Source organism: Acinonyx jubatus, chromosome B2 (assembly GCF_027475565.1).
Source record: "Acinonyx jubatus isolate Ajub_Pintada_27869175 chromosome B2, VMU_Ajub_asm_v1.0, whole genome shotgun sequence".
NCBI classification, from domain to species: domain Eukaryota; kingdom Metazoa; phylum Chordata; class Mammalia; order Carnivora; family Felidae; genus Acinonyx; species Acinonyx jubatus.
Window position 1 is genome coordinate 44,444,546 of NC_069385.1, and position 18,277 is coordinate 44,462,822.

At 42.2% G+C, this 18,277-nt stretch overlaps 1 long non-coding RNA gene across 1 annotated transcript in view; it reads left to right on the forward strand.

Annotated features, from left to right (window-relative positions):
• Positions 1-11,663: 11,663 nt before the first annotated feature.
• LOC128315537 (uncharacterized) overlaps positions 11,664-18,277 on the forward strand; it is a 65,285-nt gene continuing 58,671 nt past the window's right edge. The window contains exon 1 of the long non-coding RNA XR_008298374.1: positions 11,664-12,224. This is a non-coding gene — a long non-coding RNA (uncharacterized LOC128315537). The remainder of the gene's footprint in view (positions 12,225-18,277) is intronic.

The following is an 18,277-nucleotide window of genomic DNA, read 5'->3' on the forward strand; positions in this document are numbered from 1 at the left end:
GCCAGTGGGAATGAGATGTGCAGTAATAATGATTCACATCAACCCCCAGATATGCCAGCAGCTGGCTGGGCTGACATGGCCACAAACTGTCATCGCTTTGACTATAGGTAGAAGTGGCCAAAGTCTGTTTTAAACAGATTTAAATCTGTACTCGTTCTTGATTTTCTCTTCTTTCCTTTTAGAAACCTGCCCTGGCCAGGCCTGCTCCCCTCCTTTGGTCTCACCACATCTCTATTGCATGCCCACATTGTTCTAGATGCCATGCTTCATGGCCTGAATAGAATGGAAATAGTCGAGTAAAAAGAAACATCCAAACAGGGAGAAGAAGGATTTTCCAATATCTTGCCCTTGACTGGTCCCTCTTGATTAACCTCAGAGATTTGGATCAATCTTGTAATTCCCATTACCATACTTCTCATTCTCTACCTGTTGGAAGCATCTCCCTACTCTTCTTATAGGAATTATAGTATAGTGGTCTCTATATAGTACATTGGTCTTTCTGTATTTCTGTCTCTCTAGATGGCTTAACGGTATAATTTTCTCCAACTTTGATGATAGCTTAAACTAACAGTAAACTATTGAACCCTGATATATTTTAGAATGTGTTTACCTTGGAATTATTCTGAAAGCAGCCACAAGTAAAAAATCTGCTGGGAAAATACAGTAGTATTGCAACTGGTGGTTGAGAGTGAACTTGCAAACACACTTTTGTTTTCAAGTCCTCCATCCCCCAAGACATCCCCAGATCTGAGGAATTTGGTGAATTCTGGGAAAATAAAGAAGCTTGGGGATGCATGTGTTGGTGGCTCACTTAGATGTCCTGCCACTTACCCACAGACCAGGGGGAATTTCACAGCTAGTATCTATGTGGCAGAGGATGCCAGGCAACTAAGCATGGAAGTCAGTTGTGGATTTTTCTATCCTTTCATTCAGCTTTCTTTCAAAGTCTCATCTCTTTACAAGAATCATCGAAATGCCTTTCCTTTAAAGTTAACACCACAAGGAATGGAAGTCTCATTTCCTGGAAATACAGGCTGGATGGCAGCCATCCCTCAAATGAGCCCCCATGGAGAAGACTTGGAGACGTGAGCTCCCAACTCAGGTTTCCGGTGGATGCGTATTAAATCCCATGGACTGGAAGCTGAGGTCATGGATTACTTTCTCATTGCCATCATGGGTCAGCTCAGCTTATACTTCCTGTCATTATTGTCTTAGATCATGCATGACTTAATCCTTCTTAGCCCATTTCTTTACACACAGATTTCTAATCAGCTCTGAAAAAATACTCTTAGTATCTGCACATTCAAGAAGAGATGTTAATGGGATAAGGGCTGAGGAGCTGCTGTGGGTTGGCAATAGTAGGAGTCAAATAAAATAGGACAGCAGATTAGGAAATAGAGTAATGGTAAGCATTTGAGGAGAAGAAATTAAGCAGATTGGTCACCATCACGGCTAAAATGTTTCTTGCTCTGCTCTGAACTTCATTTGCACAACTGAGATAGCATGGGTTGTGGTGGGAGGAACAGGAGTTTGCTATCACATAAATACAGGTAGGAACCCTGCCTCTATCTCTAGGCTCCGTGAGATCGGACAAGTTTCTTAACCCTTCTCGGTCTCTTGTCAGGGATAATTCCAAACTTTCAAAACTGTGGCAAGAAACAAAGATCATGAAGGTACCTGGATGGCTCAGTCAGTTAAGCATCCAACTTCAGCTCAGGTCATGGTCTCACAGCTGGTGAGTTCAACCCCCGTGTGGGGCTCTGTGCTGACAGCTCAGAGCCTGGAGCCTGCTTCCGATTCTGTATCTCCCTCTTCCTCTGCCCCTCCCCTGCTTGCACTCTCTCTCTCTCTCTCAAAAATAAACAAACAAACAAACATTAAAAAAAAAAGAAACAAAGATCAGGTATTGAAGAGCAGTTGGTACAGAGAGGCACTTAGTACATGGTGAAAGGATTAATAATAATAACTGTGTGCCCAGTAATGCGCTGGCCTGATGCTCACTTTGATGGGGGCAAGGAAAAAGTAGAGATAATGAGGAAACTAGCAGGAATCCAGAGAGAGCAACATTAAACTCACGTTAGCCATTTAATTTGCCTTTGTTGTCCTCATCATGTCTTCACCAGCCTTTCCCTTAACTTCAAGTTAAATGATGACCCAAGAGATGACAAGCAAAATAATGTTAGGAATTGTGAAGTGTCTGAAAATTTTACTCTGTTCTCAAGCTAACAAATCAGCCAATCACAGCTTCACTGAAGCTGGCAGAAGTAGTGAGACTCCTGGATAGAGACAAAGGACTTTATCACAACACAGAGGGCAGCATGAACTCCATGTCCTCATAGGTTCCCTCTGAACCCCAAGTCCCATGGGAGTGATGCAGAGATGGGACCAGGTGGATGCTGTGCCCCCAGTGGGTTTATGCCACAGCTGAGGAACCATGCATTTAGAAAACCCCCAATCTTATAGTGTGTTGCTTGTGAGACAGGGAAACTGAAGGACTCCATAAACATTTGCCTTTTGCTCCTTTTCCTGATCCTATTCTAGGACCTGCCCCCCCCACCCCACTTTACACATGCCTCAGAATGCAAATAGTGTATGTCCTCTGTAAAGGATAAGGAGTTAATGATTTATTTAGAATAGATAACATGTATGGAAGGACCAGGTGAGAATGACCAAAGCTATTATATGTGTATTCCAGACCACCAGCACTAGACATCTCAGAGCCAAGACCCCTTGGCTCCCCTGGCTCCAAGGAATAATCCTTGGGCCCTCGTCTTTGTTCTAACCGGTTCTTGGATGCCTAAGAGAACACATACACCAGACCATAATCCTCAATAAAATCCCCAGATCATAAACAAAGACAAGACTCATGCTGCTTTCCTTTCCAAGTCTCCCAGACACTCCATCTGTATCTGCTCTCTCTCTATCTTCAGTAAACTCTGCTCCCACTTCCTGCTGGCTCATGTTTGATTTCTATCCTGCATGAGGCCAAGGACCCTCTTGGCTGATTCTGCTGGATCCCCTCTGGGTCTTCAGATCCAGCCTGCCAGTATCATCAGCAAACCTACCCAACCTTTCTCCCAGAGAGACATTATCTTTATTATCCTCGTCAGGAAACATACCTGTCCTCTGCCCCAGGGACTGACCCTATCTCCATCTTTCAAAACTCTTTTGTATGTAAGTATCTTGAAAAGACAGTCTGGAACAGGAGCTGTCACAAGACATATAGAAACACCACAGGGAAGTGTTCCCCACCTCCAACAAGTAAGACACAGCCAAAGGCAGAACTCAAAAGAAGACACTGATTAGGTGAGGTGTCTTAAAACATTTATTTATTTACTTCATCAATAGAATTGATAACCTCACATGGAATCTTAAATAACGTGGCTCCTGGAGTTGCCTGGGACTATAGAGAAAGACTCCATTAATGTGCTGTTTTGGAAGCCACTACCTGTACATCAGAGCACCTCAGCTGTGCTGAATGGAACATGGCACTTCCTGCTCCCAGTGCCACTGAAGAGCCTACAGTGATGCTTTCGCTCTTGCAATTTCCAATCAGTGTCTAATGGAATTTTAGCTCAGTGAAAGAAAATGCACTATGGTTATTTTGTTTTTTGTTTTGTTTTGTTTTGTTTACCTAAGGAAAAAGAAAGAAATAAGCAGCTTTGTTCCTTTCTAACTTTCTTTGGGCTTTATGAGATTAAAAATGGCTTTGGGGAAAAGATTTCTTTTAGAGGCCACTTGGATGGAATTAAGGATTATGGAATCCTGAGATTTATCCAGATCAATCTTCTTGTTAATGTGCCTTTGTGAGGTCAGATATGGTTCTCCTAATGACTTGAGAAACCTAGAGCACACACTACCAAAGAGCTTCTAGCATCTCAGATCCCACCATGGAGTACACCGTTGGTGTCCTAAAGGCAGAACCATCTCAAGGACCTTACCTTCTTGTTTGGAAGGACAGTTCTGCTCCTGTGTCAGACCACACAGGAATCGGTATCCCAAGTTTTGGTTCAATCAGCGGCAAAATGAAGTAATTGGTAAGGAATTCAGGGACTGTCTTATTTGTGAGTTTGGTGACAGAGCAGCCAGGTGTCGGTGGGAGGAAGGGGGAGGGTGATTCAGGCAATGTCTCCTGTCTCGACTTCTAACAGAAGGACACATGCCCCATAGTTACCAAAGCCCAAAATCTGGTTATAAGTCTTCCTTCTCCCTTGCATTCCACATCCAATCAGTCACAAAGTGCTGCTGATGCTTTTATTTATTTATTTATTTATTTATTTATTTATTTATTTATTCATTCATTCATTCATATAAAAATACATATTTATATACAATCCACCTGAACTTTTTCATTTTTATTGTTGCATTCTGTGAGGTAGAAATCTAATTGGATTTCTCTCAAGCTCCCAGAAGAGTTGGCAGTGTACCCTTATGACTCCCACTCCCTTCCACGGCACACTCAACACCCATGCACATACACACACACACACACACACACACACACACACACAAAAGGGGGAAACAACACTTCCTTTCATTCCATGCACGTTCTTTCCATTTGCCCAGAACTCAATTTTTCTCAGTTATCTCCAGGTGTTATCCAAGAGGACCCCCTCAAGTGTAGGTTTTCAGCACGGAGGCAGGGGCTTGGCTGGTGCAATGAAATGGGATGTTGGTGGCCCTGTCTCCGCCTGGTGCCAGCCCAGCAGAGCAAACCCAGAGAGCGTCCAGCCCCAGCTTCAGGTGTCCTAACCTCTCTCTACGGCCTGAGACAAGGCCATTCTCCTCTCAGTGGGCCGGAGCTGTGTGAGCTGAACTAAGAGGCAAAATCCGCATCCAAACTACAGATGCAAAACATGCATATGAAACCATTAATATTTAACTCTTAAGAAACATACTCCCAAAGATTACCTCCACCACAGTTCTTTGTAGCTGAGCAAATCACTATAATGCAAACTTGGAATCACACCTTCTTACTAGAATCCCGGGGTCCTAGTATTGTATTAAAATACAAATACTATGTACTTTTAATCTTTAACATTTTATGTAAATTGCATTTTATCGGTTGTCAGACATGCCTTGTGTATATGGCAAATAAATTTCAGTCTCCTGTTTTTTATACAAATCCCTTTACTTTAGATGAACTTTAAAGGGAGTCCTCCTCCCCCAGCACACCCATTCCCAAGGAAGGAGAATTGGCCTCTGTGATTTCACAGGGAGTCTGCCAGCAAGAGCTGCCTGAGAGAATAGACAATGGAGTTCTCTGTATCACTGCAGAAAGGAGAACAGAAATACTGACATTTCAATGATTATATTTGGGTCTACAGTTGCCCTGGGGCATCCCAAAGATCACTTAATAGATGAGTTTCTCTATTTTCAGAGCTTAAATTAGCTTTCAAATATCTAAAAGGTTAGAGAATATATCACTTAGAGAGGGAAACCTAGCTTCCTTCTCTGTTCCCATCAAGCACTGGTGTGTGTGTGTGTGTGTGTGTGTGTGTGTGTGTGTGTCATTTTGCATTTTTTTGCATAGATTCTGCAATGCTGGGAGCTGCAAATAGCTACAGGCATTATGTCCTCTACATAAGTTAACTACACATTAGGGTAGTTATTTCAAATATTCTGTTCTTTTTTTTTAGGATGTGTCATGGTTTTTTATTGAGCAAATATATTTACTTCAGTGTTTTAATATCAACACTCAGCACAATGCCTCACACAGAATACTGAATACATGATTACGTTACGGCCTTATACATTCTGGAATTCTACTAATAAATATGGGTACACAGAAAACCCACTCGGTAATATTCCTTAATTATCCTTTGATAAAACAGAAATTCCAGTAATGCCTATACTTCTTCACACACAGGATTGCAAGGATCTCGCTCGTGACAGAAATGAACCATATGGTTGCTGCCCTAAGGTCCCACGTTACCCAAATGTCACTGCTTTGCACATTCACAGCAGATTGTTTCCTTACCAACCACAAGAAGCTGTATCTTAAATAACTGAAGCAAAATTATAATTGTCAAATGTCAAGAACAAAGTGCATTTTTGCAAGTCAGTAGTCTTGTTTGTCATCGACTCAATATCCTGAATATTCAAAATTCAATACCCTGGCTTTAGGTTTCTGGTTCATTTGCACAAACTAATAATGCTTCACAAAGCTCAAAAGCCACTTTCGGCTGTCTTCACACTGTGAGTTCATCAGACTGCAGAATTACAAAAGTGAGTTTGTCAACCCTCTTAAAGATGTCGTGTGGACCCCTGAAGTCCCAGCCAGGGGACTGGGACAAACCCAGCTGTGGTTTGTCCACTGCTGCCACACCACAGCTCAGGTGTGTTAACCTGCCAGCTATTTCCGGCTGTGACTGAAGAGCTGACGAGGCCCTCAAGCGCGCATATCGTGCTGCAGGTTAATTTAATTAGACTAATGCCAAGCCCCAGTTTGAGCCAGCCTGACTCCGACTTGTGTTTAGAAGTGGGGCATAGGACCATAACAGTATGAATTGCATGATGGTTTTTCAGCTGAAATAAAAAGGAAGAACTTTTATGTTTAATTTCTGTGTATATATCTGAGAGAAAAATTAAGATGATGAGGACCTGTACCTCAGGTACCAGTTCCTTGGGCAAACCGAGGGACTGGGGGACCAGGACAGAAAATGTTCAGAGCACAGAAAGACCATGCCGTGGGCACGAGTGGGGGAGGGACAGAGAGAGAGAGAGAGAGAGAGAGAGAGAGGGACATAGAATCTGAAGCAGGCTTGAGGCAGCCCCGAGGTGATGCGGGGCTGGAACCATGACCTTGAGCTGAAGTCAGCTGCTTAACTGACTGAGCCACCCAGGTGCCCCTTGTGCTCCATCCATTTCAATATGGATACTTCGATTTGGTCATTTTGACCAGAATAAAACCACACTATTAACTTTTCTTTGTATTTCCCAAAATGAAAACCACTTTCTTATTGTCATCAGATGACAAAATCAATAAATACTCACTTAAAAATTATCAGGCAATGCAAAAAAGTATAACATAATAACCATCCTACATAAAACACTTGCTGGATATTTTTTGCCAGAATTTATCTGCTGGGTAGGTATAAAAAAATACTGGTTAGGTTTTCTGGGAAGCAGATTCTGAGATGGAGTTTATCGTGCAAGACATTTCTTAAGAATTGTCCCTGGGGTCAGCATCTTGTAGAAAGAAGGGGATGAGAGAGAAATGAGGTAGTGAGAGAAATGGAGCTGTATTTCGGGCCTGATGACAGCCTCAGATGACCTCACAGGGAGAGCCACGGTGAAAGTAGCCCATCAGAGTTGTTCTCTGTTAAACTAACATGGCTGCCTTGTTTTCCTGCCTCTATCAGGATGTGCCCACCAGCCTGCTCAGGAGGGTAGGACATTGGAGAGGTGACTCTGCAGTGAGGCAGTTCTTGAAGCTGCTGACAGTTGGGGCAACAAGTCCTTTTTGAAGGAGGTGGGAATCTGGGCAGTGCCTCTGTGCTGTCAGCACAGAGCTCGATGCTGGGCTCGAACCCACAAACCTTGAGATCTTGACCTGAGCCGAAGTCAGACACTTAACCAACTGAACCACCCAGGCGCCTGCTTCCTATACTTTTATAAATTCTCACACTTTCAAGTTTTCTAGTAAGTAATGTTAAAAAAAAAAAATACATGCTCTGTCCAACCCACTCCTTAATGTCGTATAATTCCCCAACCACACTGAATTACCTCATACTGAGAAACATTGTGAAGAAAATACAGTTTTTACATTTCAAAAAAATGGTCATTTTGATGTAGTTGCGTCAAGGTGGCTGCTTTAATGGTCTTCCCTCTATCAGAAATGCCATCAGAACATCTGTTAGAGTCCGTGGAAAGAAACCCTGCCTCTAGACTACAATAGGAGGCAGTGTGCTTTCCACCCCTCGCATGCTAACCTCAGGTGACCTTCCTGGGAACAAGCTATGGACATTGTAAAGTGGGAAAAATAAAGTTCCAAACAACAGCACCCGTCTTAAGCATTTTTCCTGCTCACCCCTACCTTACAGGCTTCCCAGTTCTGATCTGGATTTACACAGGTTATCCACTCTGCTTTTCCCTTCAGTTGTTTTTTGAAAAACAACTTTACTGAGATATGACTTACATATCATAAAATTCACCCATGTTAAATGCACATCGCAATGATTTTTAGTAAATTTACCAAGTCGTACAAGTTGTGTGCAATCCAGTTTAAAACATCTTCATCATCCTGGTAAAGTCCTTTATGGCCATTTATAGTTAATCCCCATTCTCATCCCCAGCCACAGACAACCACCAATCTATTTTCTATCTCCATAAAGTTGCCTTTTCTGGACATATCACATAAATGGAATCATATACCCCTCTAGTTTTGACATTGCTTCTTATCACCAATGAGAAATTCCAGATTCAACCTCAACTCTCAGAAACTGACCAGCCAGACCCAGGTTTGCATAGCTAGTAAATGACAGAGCTCTGACTCAAATCCAAGTCTTGTGATTCCAAATTCTTCCCAGTGATCTGAATGCATTTTCAATGTTGAATGGAAAATTTGGTGATGGCTGTTTAGAAAGCCTCAAGAATCACTGGCCTTCTGGGTCAGGACACTGAGTTCTTGACTCTTCTCAGCCACCAGGGGGGGCCCCAAAGATCTATCTTTGAGCTGGCTTTTGCTTGTCTGTCGCAGCTGGACATCTTAAGAAAGAGAATGTCAATTGTGACCTGAGTGGGATTTTTCTGGGTGGGTTTTTTCTTACAAAACGTTTCCTCTCTGGGTGATTGCAAATAGCAATGAAGAATAAAAGCTAGAATGTTTTGGTGCACACTGGAAATTTCTTTTCAGGCTTCTCAGACCAGGATTGCTTTTTTTAATATAATAAGAATGGGAAAATACAGACTTGATTCAGGAAACTGATGCAGAGTTCTTAAGTTATGATGATATAGCATAACAGATATTAATTATTCATAATATTAAGGGGATGTTGCTGATCTGTTGCATTTTTACATAACGAAATCGATCCTTTGAGGGAAGGGAAATGGAAACATGTTTTTAAGTTGTTGCCCAATTCCAGTTTCTGTGTAGCTAGAATTAACCAGATAATAACTCAGTATGACAACCGAATTAATCTTTTGAGAAATAATTTTATTGTGATATTTCCCCAGCTATCTGGACTAAACATGGCTGAATGTGGTTGACAATTTTGACTTTTTTTTCCAGGCTCTGAGCTGTTAGCACAGAGCCTGACACAGGGCTCGAATCCACAAACCATGAGATCATGACCTGAGCTGAAGTCAGATGCTTAACTGACTGAGCCACTCAGGTGCCCTGATAATTTTGACTTTACAAGTTACTCAGCACTGTAGTCTCCAGAATCCAGAGGGCATGTGTGCCTCTTGGCCTCCCCCAACTGAATACCTTCTACACCCCCTTCTATTCTGGATGAATGGAGGGATGGATGGATATGGCTGCTCAACAGCTAGGATGGTAGCTCCTGGGAGCATCTTCAGGAAAACTTAATGATGAATTGCACTCAGCACCATACCTGCCAGTTGTGAAAGTCACTGGAACCATATGCCTGGTAGTGCTATGTCCCTGTTCTCTTCATGGACTTCAGGATGGCCAGAATCCCGGCTGCAGCTGTGGAACCAGCATTAGGCCAGAGTCACAAGACATGGGTTTCGTGACCAGCTCTTCCATACCTTGCTGTGTGTCACTTTTCCTTTCTGTATCTCATTTGTAAAATCCATAAAATTAGCCACCTTCTACCTTGCAGAGTTGTTTCAAGGAATAAATGATTAGAAAAGAATGCTAGACAAATGCAGTGTATGACTACTATAGCAGTGGGCCCGTGCGAGAAAGAGAGAAAAGAACTCCAGGCAAAGACTCAAAAACAGAAACAGAAGAAATTCAGAGAGGGACAGGGAGAGGGAGAGAGCGAAGGAGAGAGAGAACATCACAGCTCCACAGGCACAGTCCTTCTTGCAAACACACTGTGGTACATCAAGACCTCTTTCCCCATCTTTATGCTAAGCCACCCTTCTCTGAAAAGTAGAAAATAATTCATCCCAGGTTCACAAGATGATTTTACTATTAATATCATTCAAACGTCAGAACTTCAAGAACATTTTTATGCTTTTCCAGGAGGATTAATGTGCTTTTAAAATATAAATGCCCCAACCAAATCTCAGGATTGGATGGTTCCAGTTAAAATCTCACATTCACTGAAACGCGAGGTCTGAACTGACTCACTGGAAGTGGAAGCCGTGCCTCTTACACCTAGCCTGCACTTGACAACAAAGCCATCGGTGAGAACCTGCCTTTAAGTGAGGACATTGAAAGGATGGTGCTTAGAATATTCAAAAATAGCAAACCTTCAAATTTCAGCACATCTAATTATATGCAATTAATATGCTAATTAGGAAACAGCATTCTGGCCACCTCAGAAGGGTCCCTGCTGCCTGTGGGAGGCACTTGCATTTTCACTACAGGTTTCCATCTCCACATGGCAGGCCAGTAGAACTTGGGCCACTTCATACTCTGACTAGGAAGTATTGTGTCTCTAAGAACTGATGAAACTATAATGTTGAAATAGCACTTTTTAAAAGAGTGGTAAAATACACATAAAAGTTACCATTTTAACCATTTTGTAAAATGTTTATTCATTTTTGAGAGAGAGAGAGAGAGTGCAAGCTGAGAAGGGGCAGAGAGAGCAGGTGGACAGAGGATCCTAAATGGGCTCCGCACCGTCAGCACAGAGCCCAACTTGGGACTCGAACTCACGAACTGTGAGGTCATGACCTGAGCTGAAGTCCGACGCTTCACTGCCTGAGCCACCCAGACGCCCCCCGCCCCCATTTTAATCACTTTTAAGTGCACAATGCATTGGCATTAAGTAAACTCACAAGGATGTGTAAACATTATGACTATCCATTTCCAGAACTTTTTAAAATCATCCCAAACAGAATGAAATATTAAACAAGAACTGCCCACCCCACCCAGCCCCTGGTAATCATGAAATAGCACCTATTAAAAAAGTTTTTATTTTAGTTCCGGTTAACCTACAGCGTCATATTAGCTTCAGGTGTACAAAATAGTGACTTAACAGTTGCCTACATCACCCGGTGCTCATCGGGACAAGCGCGCTCTTTAATCCCCATCACCTCGTTAACCCATCCCCCCACCCACCTCCCTTCTGGTAACCATGAAATATCACTTTTTAAGCACATTGAGTGTGTTGGAGGTGAAAAAAATCATTTCGCAGAAAGGAAAAGTGAAGGAGTCGAAAAATGGCGAAACCCCACAAGAGTTATCGTAGTGAAAACCGTAACTTTGCCCATCTTTTCCTAACCCAGAATGAACATCAGAATCGGCCAGGCACACGAAACATCGTTGCATACAGGAAGTAAAGATGATTCCCGATCGAAGACGTGTCTGCTGACCACCGAGGAAGCTCCCACAAAGGAAGGAAGGGGCAGAATCCCCCCCACCCCAGAACCCAGAGGGGTCCAGGCCAGGCTGGTAGGCGTGGCCTGCCTGGGGTCAGCAGCAGGGGCCAACCAGCGCCTCCAGAAACTTCGGTCTCAACGTTTTTCCAAAACTACACATTTCATTACTACTCAAAGGGACATTGTTCTACAGTTGGAAATACCTACACAATTACCTCTTAAATAAAATTCAGTTTCTCAGCCAACCACAATTCTTACGTTTAAAAAAGCGTGTGTAGAAAAATGTTAATGGAGATGTTAACGATAATAAGGATCTATCTTTAATCTGGACTCACGAAGTCTCTTCCTTTATACTTTATTTACGATCTTAGGCACTCAGTGTAACTGGCCCCTTTCCAGGACGCTGCTTCTACGCAAAGCACATGGATTTCATTGTGAAGAAAATACGGACACTTAAAGCCTTTCTAGGCTCCCTTCCCCCAAGGTATTTTGCTAATGTGTACCAGAACATTCTTGAAAGGAGAAAAAAAGAAAAAAAGAGCGAGAAAGAAATGCTTTGTGAAGAAAAGGATCTGCCTGTAGGCATTTCTAGCACTACTGCCTCCTGTTAATTTGCAACCTAGTTAAGAGAACCGGAAACAGTTTGTTGTGTGCGGTGCTTTCTGGAACAGCTAACCTTCATCTGAACACTTAGGACGCTCCAGCCACTGTGCTACGTTCTTCCTGTGGATAATGTCGTTTGCTGGGCACAACTACCCGATAAGGTAGGAATCATTTTTATCAATGTTGACGAAATTGAGGCTTAACGACTTGAAGCAACTAGCCCAGAGTCACACAGCGAGTAAGTGGTCTAGCCAGAATTTTTTAAATAATTTTCTTAAATGTTTATTTTTCAGAGAGAGAGAGAGAGCGAGGGGGAGGAGCAGAGAGAGAGGGACACACAGAATCAAAGCCTGGTCTAGCCAGAATTTGAACCCTAAGTAGTTTGACTCCAGGGGCCTCGCCGAGTTAAATACACTGATTTAATTTATGCAAAATTTCAATAGTATGTGTACATTTTTACTTATATCTTACAGATGAGAAAACTGGAGTTTAGAGTAGTTCATTGATTGGCCCAAGATTGCAACTATTACGTGATTGAGCAGAGAATCAGGCTTGGTGTGCTAGACCCCCAAGCCCTTGATCTTCCCCTTAAATATCTGAGCTGCTTCCATTCCCTGGGGCCACTTTATTTATTTATTTCTAAGTTTTTAGTTAAATTCCAGCTAGTTAACACACAGTGTAATATTAGTGTCAGGTCTACAATATAGTGATTCACCACTTCCTTACAACAGCCATTGCTCATCCCAATAAATGCCCTCCTTAATCCCCATGACCTATTTAACCCATCCCTCCACCCACCTTCCTTCTGGGAACCAGAACTTGACCTATTTTATTTTATTTTACTTTTTCTTCCAAATTTTTCTTTAAATTCTAGTTAGTTAACATATAGTGTAATATTGGTTTCAGGAGTAAAATTCAGTGATTCATCGCTTACATACAACACCCAGTGCTCATCATAACAAGTCCCCTCCTTAATGCCCATCACCCATTTAGCCCATCCCCCCACTCGCCTCCCTCCATCAGCCCTCAGTTTGTTCTCTACCATTAAGAGTCTCTTATGGTTTACTTTTCTCTCTCTCCCTTTTTTCACCTCCCCCTATGTTCATCTGTTTTGTTTCCTAAATTACACATATGAGTAAATTCATATGGGATTTGTCTTTTTCTGACTTATTTTGCTTAGCATAATACACTCAAGCCCCATCCATGTTGTTGCAAATAGCAAGATTTCATTCTTTTTGATGGCTGAGTAATATTCCATTTATATATATATACCACATCTTCTTTATCCATTCATCAGGCAATGGACATTTGAGTTCTTTCCATAGCTTGGCTATTGTTGATCCTGGGGCCACTTTATTTATTTACTTATAATTTTTTTTAATGTTTATTTATTTTTGAGAGAGAGAGAGAGAGACAGAACATGACAGGGGAGGGGCAGAGAGAGAGGGAGACACAGAATCTGAAGCAGGCTATAGGCTCTGAGAGAGCTGGACTTGGGGTTCAAATTCATGAACCACAAGATCATGACCTGTACCGGAGTCAGAAGCTTAACAGACTGAGCCACCCAGGCGTCCTGATTCTAGGGCCACTTTAAAAACTGAAGGGAAATTGAATTTATGTATGGCAAGAGCAGTGTAATGGCAGCTTACAACCTGCCACTAACCTCCCACCAACCTGTTGCTCCTGGGAGGGCTCCAGGGTCTGAGAGATCTTTGCACGCTTTCTTGGTCTCACCATGCAGTCTCTTGAATGGCACTTGACAGGAAGTAGATAATCAAAGTTCAATTACTGATGAGGATGAAAATAATACAAATTGTAGGCCTTGCTTACATGCTTTCTGGCTCTGATAGGAACTACCAACCAACAAATGGTGGAGATCCAGATGAAAGAAGAGAGAGCATGTGATAATACAGTAATAAGTGCTTTATGGAATGATCAAGTGCTCTTACCCTTAAACATTCGGTTTTCTCTCAGGAAAAAGCAACTCCAGTTATCTAAACTCTATAATTTAGGACAGGAGCTTTTCTCTACCCTTTGTGAAGTTCTTGCAAACTTGAAGTTATGACTCAACAAGCTTCTCTCCAAACCAAAATGTGATGTCAAATTTGGACTGAGAAAAAATTCTATAAACATATATAAATTTAATTTTTATCCTAGAATGTTAATTTTATCCATGTGACTCCTGAGAGAAAAGAATGGTTATCATCATCTGAAAATGAACATACTCTCAGTCAGGGAGCTGGTCAACTAATAATTATGGAAAACCTATGTTCAGTAAACATAGTAAAAATGATTAACCCTAGGGTAATACCGTTTAAACTGAGCAACTACTCTGGTACATGTGAACAATCAATGCTTTTTTTTTTTTAATTTTGAGAGAGAGAGAGCACAAGCAGGGGAGGGGCAGAGAGAGAGAGAGAGAGAGAGAAAGAGAATATCCCAAGCAGTGTCCATGCTGCCACCGCAGAACCTGATGCAGGGCTTGATCTTATGAACTGTGAGACCATGACCTGAGCCAAAACCAAGATATGGATGATTTACCAACTGAGCCATCCAGGTGCCCCTTTTCTTTAATATTTATAATGGACATAGCATTATACTAGTTTCAGGTGTACAACATAATGATTTGACATATGTATGTGCTGCAAAATGATCACCACACTAAGTCTAGTTAACATCCATCACTATACATAGTTATGAATTTCTTTTTCTTGTGATAGGAACTTTTAAGATTTACTCTCTGAGCAACTTTCAGATACAACATACAGTAGCTTTTGTTTCGGACTGAGATTTGAAGTCCAGGAAGAGGATGTTCAGAAAGCAAGTTGGCTACCCAAAGTAGATGGGAAAAGATAGATCCAGAACAGGGACATGTGGAGCCAGAAGCTCAGCTTCTCTTTCTTTCTTTCTGTTTCCCAAGGGCAAGAAAAGACAGATAGGGTACTGAAAGCTTAGAACTGGTAAGGCCACTAGAGCTTTCCTTTGAAGGAGCAGTAAGCAGACAAGAGCTGAAAGTACGTCCTTATCAGAAACTGCTGTAAGGAAAAGCTCTCTTTTCCTCACACATTCACCTAAGCCAGCCGTTTTCAATTGCTTCCTCCCTGGTCTATTCAGAGAGCAAGTCCCCTGGGCTAAGAGGGAAATGAAGACCAGAAGTAGGTCAGAAGACTGCCTCAGCCTCCTTGCTCCACGTAGAGATGCTTTTGTTTCTGGTTCACCTTCTTCGTTTCCTGGAGTTTGTGTTCCTGAAACTGCTCACTCAGACATAGGCCATGATGTTGTCTCCTTCTCAGTCTTTCCCTCTGACATATTTCTGCTCTATCTGTGCTGCTACTGTTCTATTGGACAGCGCAGGTGGAACCGCAGAGCACCTGCCAGCAAGCTCTTTCCCAAACGGGAAGAGGTTCCAAAGGTTGGCCTTTGGAGAGAATGCCTAAGGTCAGTGGTCAGGTTCAGGGTGGGGAAGTCAGATTGCGGGAACAGAGAAAGTGGGAATGAGGAGTGGAAAGTTGGGAATAACACGTTTCTCGGACTCACTGGAGACCACACATGCCCCGGGAGGAGGCAGTGCCCCAAGCGAAGTAACTGGAAATGAGAGGGAGCTTTGTGCCTGTGCTGGCAGTTAAGCACAGCGGGGGCGGGGATGGGGCCCCAGTGGAGTTATAGAGACTGCAGCCCAGAGGCCTGGAGGGGCTTTGCAGCTGGAAACTGAGTCTCTGAGTCACCACCAGGGGCCTTAGGGTGATGGAAGCCCTGCTGAGCACTACACGAAGGAGCAGTTGGCATGCCTCATCCTGCCCACCAGAACTTGCCTTTTTCTTTAGTGTCTGTACATTATATTCACTACTGCCTCATCCTACTCCTCTATCTTTGGCCTTCTTCCTTTATCTCTCTTTATCCTAACCTCACCTTCTGCTTTGCTCTGTAGATCCTCTCTCCCTACAGAATCCTTGCCCTCCTTATTTGCTATGTTCTGGTGCCTCTGCACACCTTCTCTCCAGCCCTGTTTTGTGCCTACATTCTAATTCTCTGACTTGAGCCACCTCCCAGACCATCCTCTCAGGTCAGCTCTCCCAGCAGAAACTTACAACAGGGGCACTACAGTTGGACTGAAATACGGTACCACTCTATTATTTCCAACCTCTTGATTCAAGGGATGGATGGGTTTTTTTCCGGCTCGTGCTCTGGAGGCTTATGGTCCTTTTAACTCAGACTGCAAATCATTGTATTAGAATCAGCATTCATCGTAAGGGATTCTTTTTTTTTTTTTTTTTAATTTTTTTTTAAAGTTTATTTTTGAGAGAGACAGATTGAGAGAGAGAGAGAGAGAGAGAGAGAGAGAGACAGAGCATGAGCAAGGGAGGGGGAGAGAGAGAGAGACACACACAGAATCTGAAAGAGGCTCCAGGTTATGAGCTGTCATCAGCACAGAGCCTGATGCGGGGCTTGAACCCTGAATGATGAGATCATGACTTGAGCCAAAGCCAGATGCTCAACTGATGGAACAACCCAGGTGCCCCTCTCTTAAGGGATAATGGCCAGGGAATTGCTGGACGCTTGTATCACTTACCCTGATGAGGCAGAGCAGAGCCACTCAGTTCAGGGACCTCTGTGGCTAGTCAAGGTCACCCACCCAGCAATCCCTACCCACCGTGTTGTTGTGAGCACTTACCTTATTTCTTCAATCATCATCTACTTCTTGAACTTACAGTTGAGGCATTCACAGCTTGGTCTCATTTATCCAAAATGCCCTGGCCCCTTCTTGTTTGCTTGACACAGGACTTTGGAATTTCTTTGTCCCTTTATGGCATCAACTCTTTTCTACGTAATTCTTTTAGCACAGAGGTCTAAAAGGATTTTGCAGAATTTCACTTTGAAGTCTATGCAGGAAATATTACTTTTAAGGACACTGGAAAAAATCTTCCAGAGTGAAATATTAATTATATCTGATATTTTTCTGGCCTTTGATGTAGAACGAAGACTGTCTTGTTTGCCTGGGACAAACAGCGCTTTCTCTCATCTCCTTTTTTTCCCAATAAACTTGAATTCCCTCGTAGCTTCTTATTTGCCTTAAGGTCAGAACACTGGAAATGTTTGTGATTTTGAAATGCAGGGTCTTTCTGACACAAGGATGAAATTGTTACAATTTTACAACTTGTCCTAGAAAAATAGAGGATTACAAGAATAAGAGCAATTGCAGGAATGATACTTATATGAACCTTGAATCCAGGTTGCATGAATTGCACTTCGCAAAGGATTGTGACCAACATTGCAAAGAAACTTATGACTCACTGAATTATTTTGATAGCAACAGAAATTACCTTGGGAGTCTCTGACACGTTAAGATTATTCTGTGTGTTATTTCTCACCAATTATAGGCCTCAAATTTTGCAATTCAAATGCTGTAAGCTTTGATGTGTCATGACCAGGGTAAGGCAAGGAGGACTTGATGCATCTTATAAAGTAATGAAATGCTATAGCATTTGTGCCTTTAGAGAAGTTTTAGAATATTCTGGTTATTATTTATAGTAATTAGTATTCATGGAGTGCTTTAGATGTTATATTACAGGTGGAATTTAGTCCTCTATACCACTTCCTTACCTTCCTCCACAAAAATAAATGGTATAATGAATTTGATATCTAACATTCTCATGCATGGTTTACATGTATATTATAAGTTAATTCATCTTTAAACAATACATACTATTGTGTCCCAAGTTTTGACATTTTATCTAAATGTAACATACTGTATAAATCCTCTTGCAACTTGTATTCTTTTTACTCCGTGTTCTGTTAAGATTTAGTCTATTGATTCACGTAATTCCAGTTTATTTATTTAAATTTCTCTAGAGTATTCTTTTGTATGACTAGACCTCAAGTTATTTATCCATATTTCCTGTTGGTGAATATTTAGGTCATTTTGATGTTTCTCACCATTACAAACAGTGTTGCAATGAACATTTCTGGACATGTTTTCTTGGGCATATTTGAGAGGATTATTTAGGATGTACACCTAGGAGAAGAATTTCTGGATTTTTAGCTTTTCTTTCACTTTACTAGACAACTGTTTTATCAAGAAAACTTTTTTAAAATGTTTATTTATTGGGGCGCCTGGGTGGCGCAGTCGGTTAAGCATCCGACTTCAGCCAGGTCACGATCTCGCGGTCCGGGAGTTCGAGCCCCGCGTCAGGCTCTGGGCTGATGGCTCAGAGCC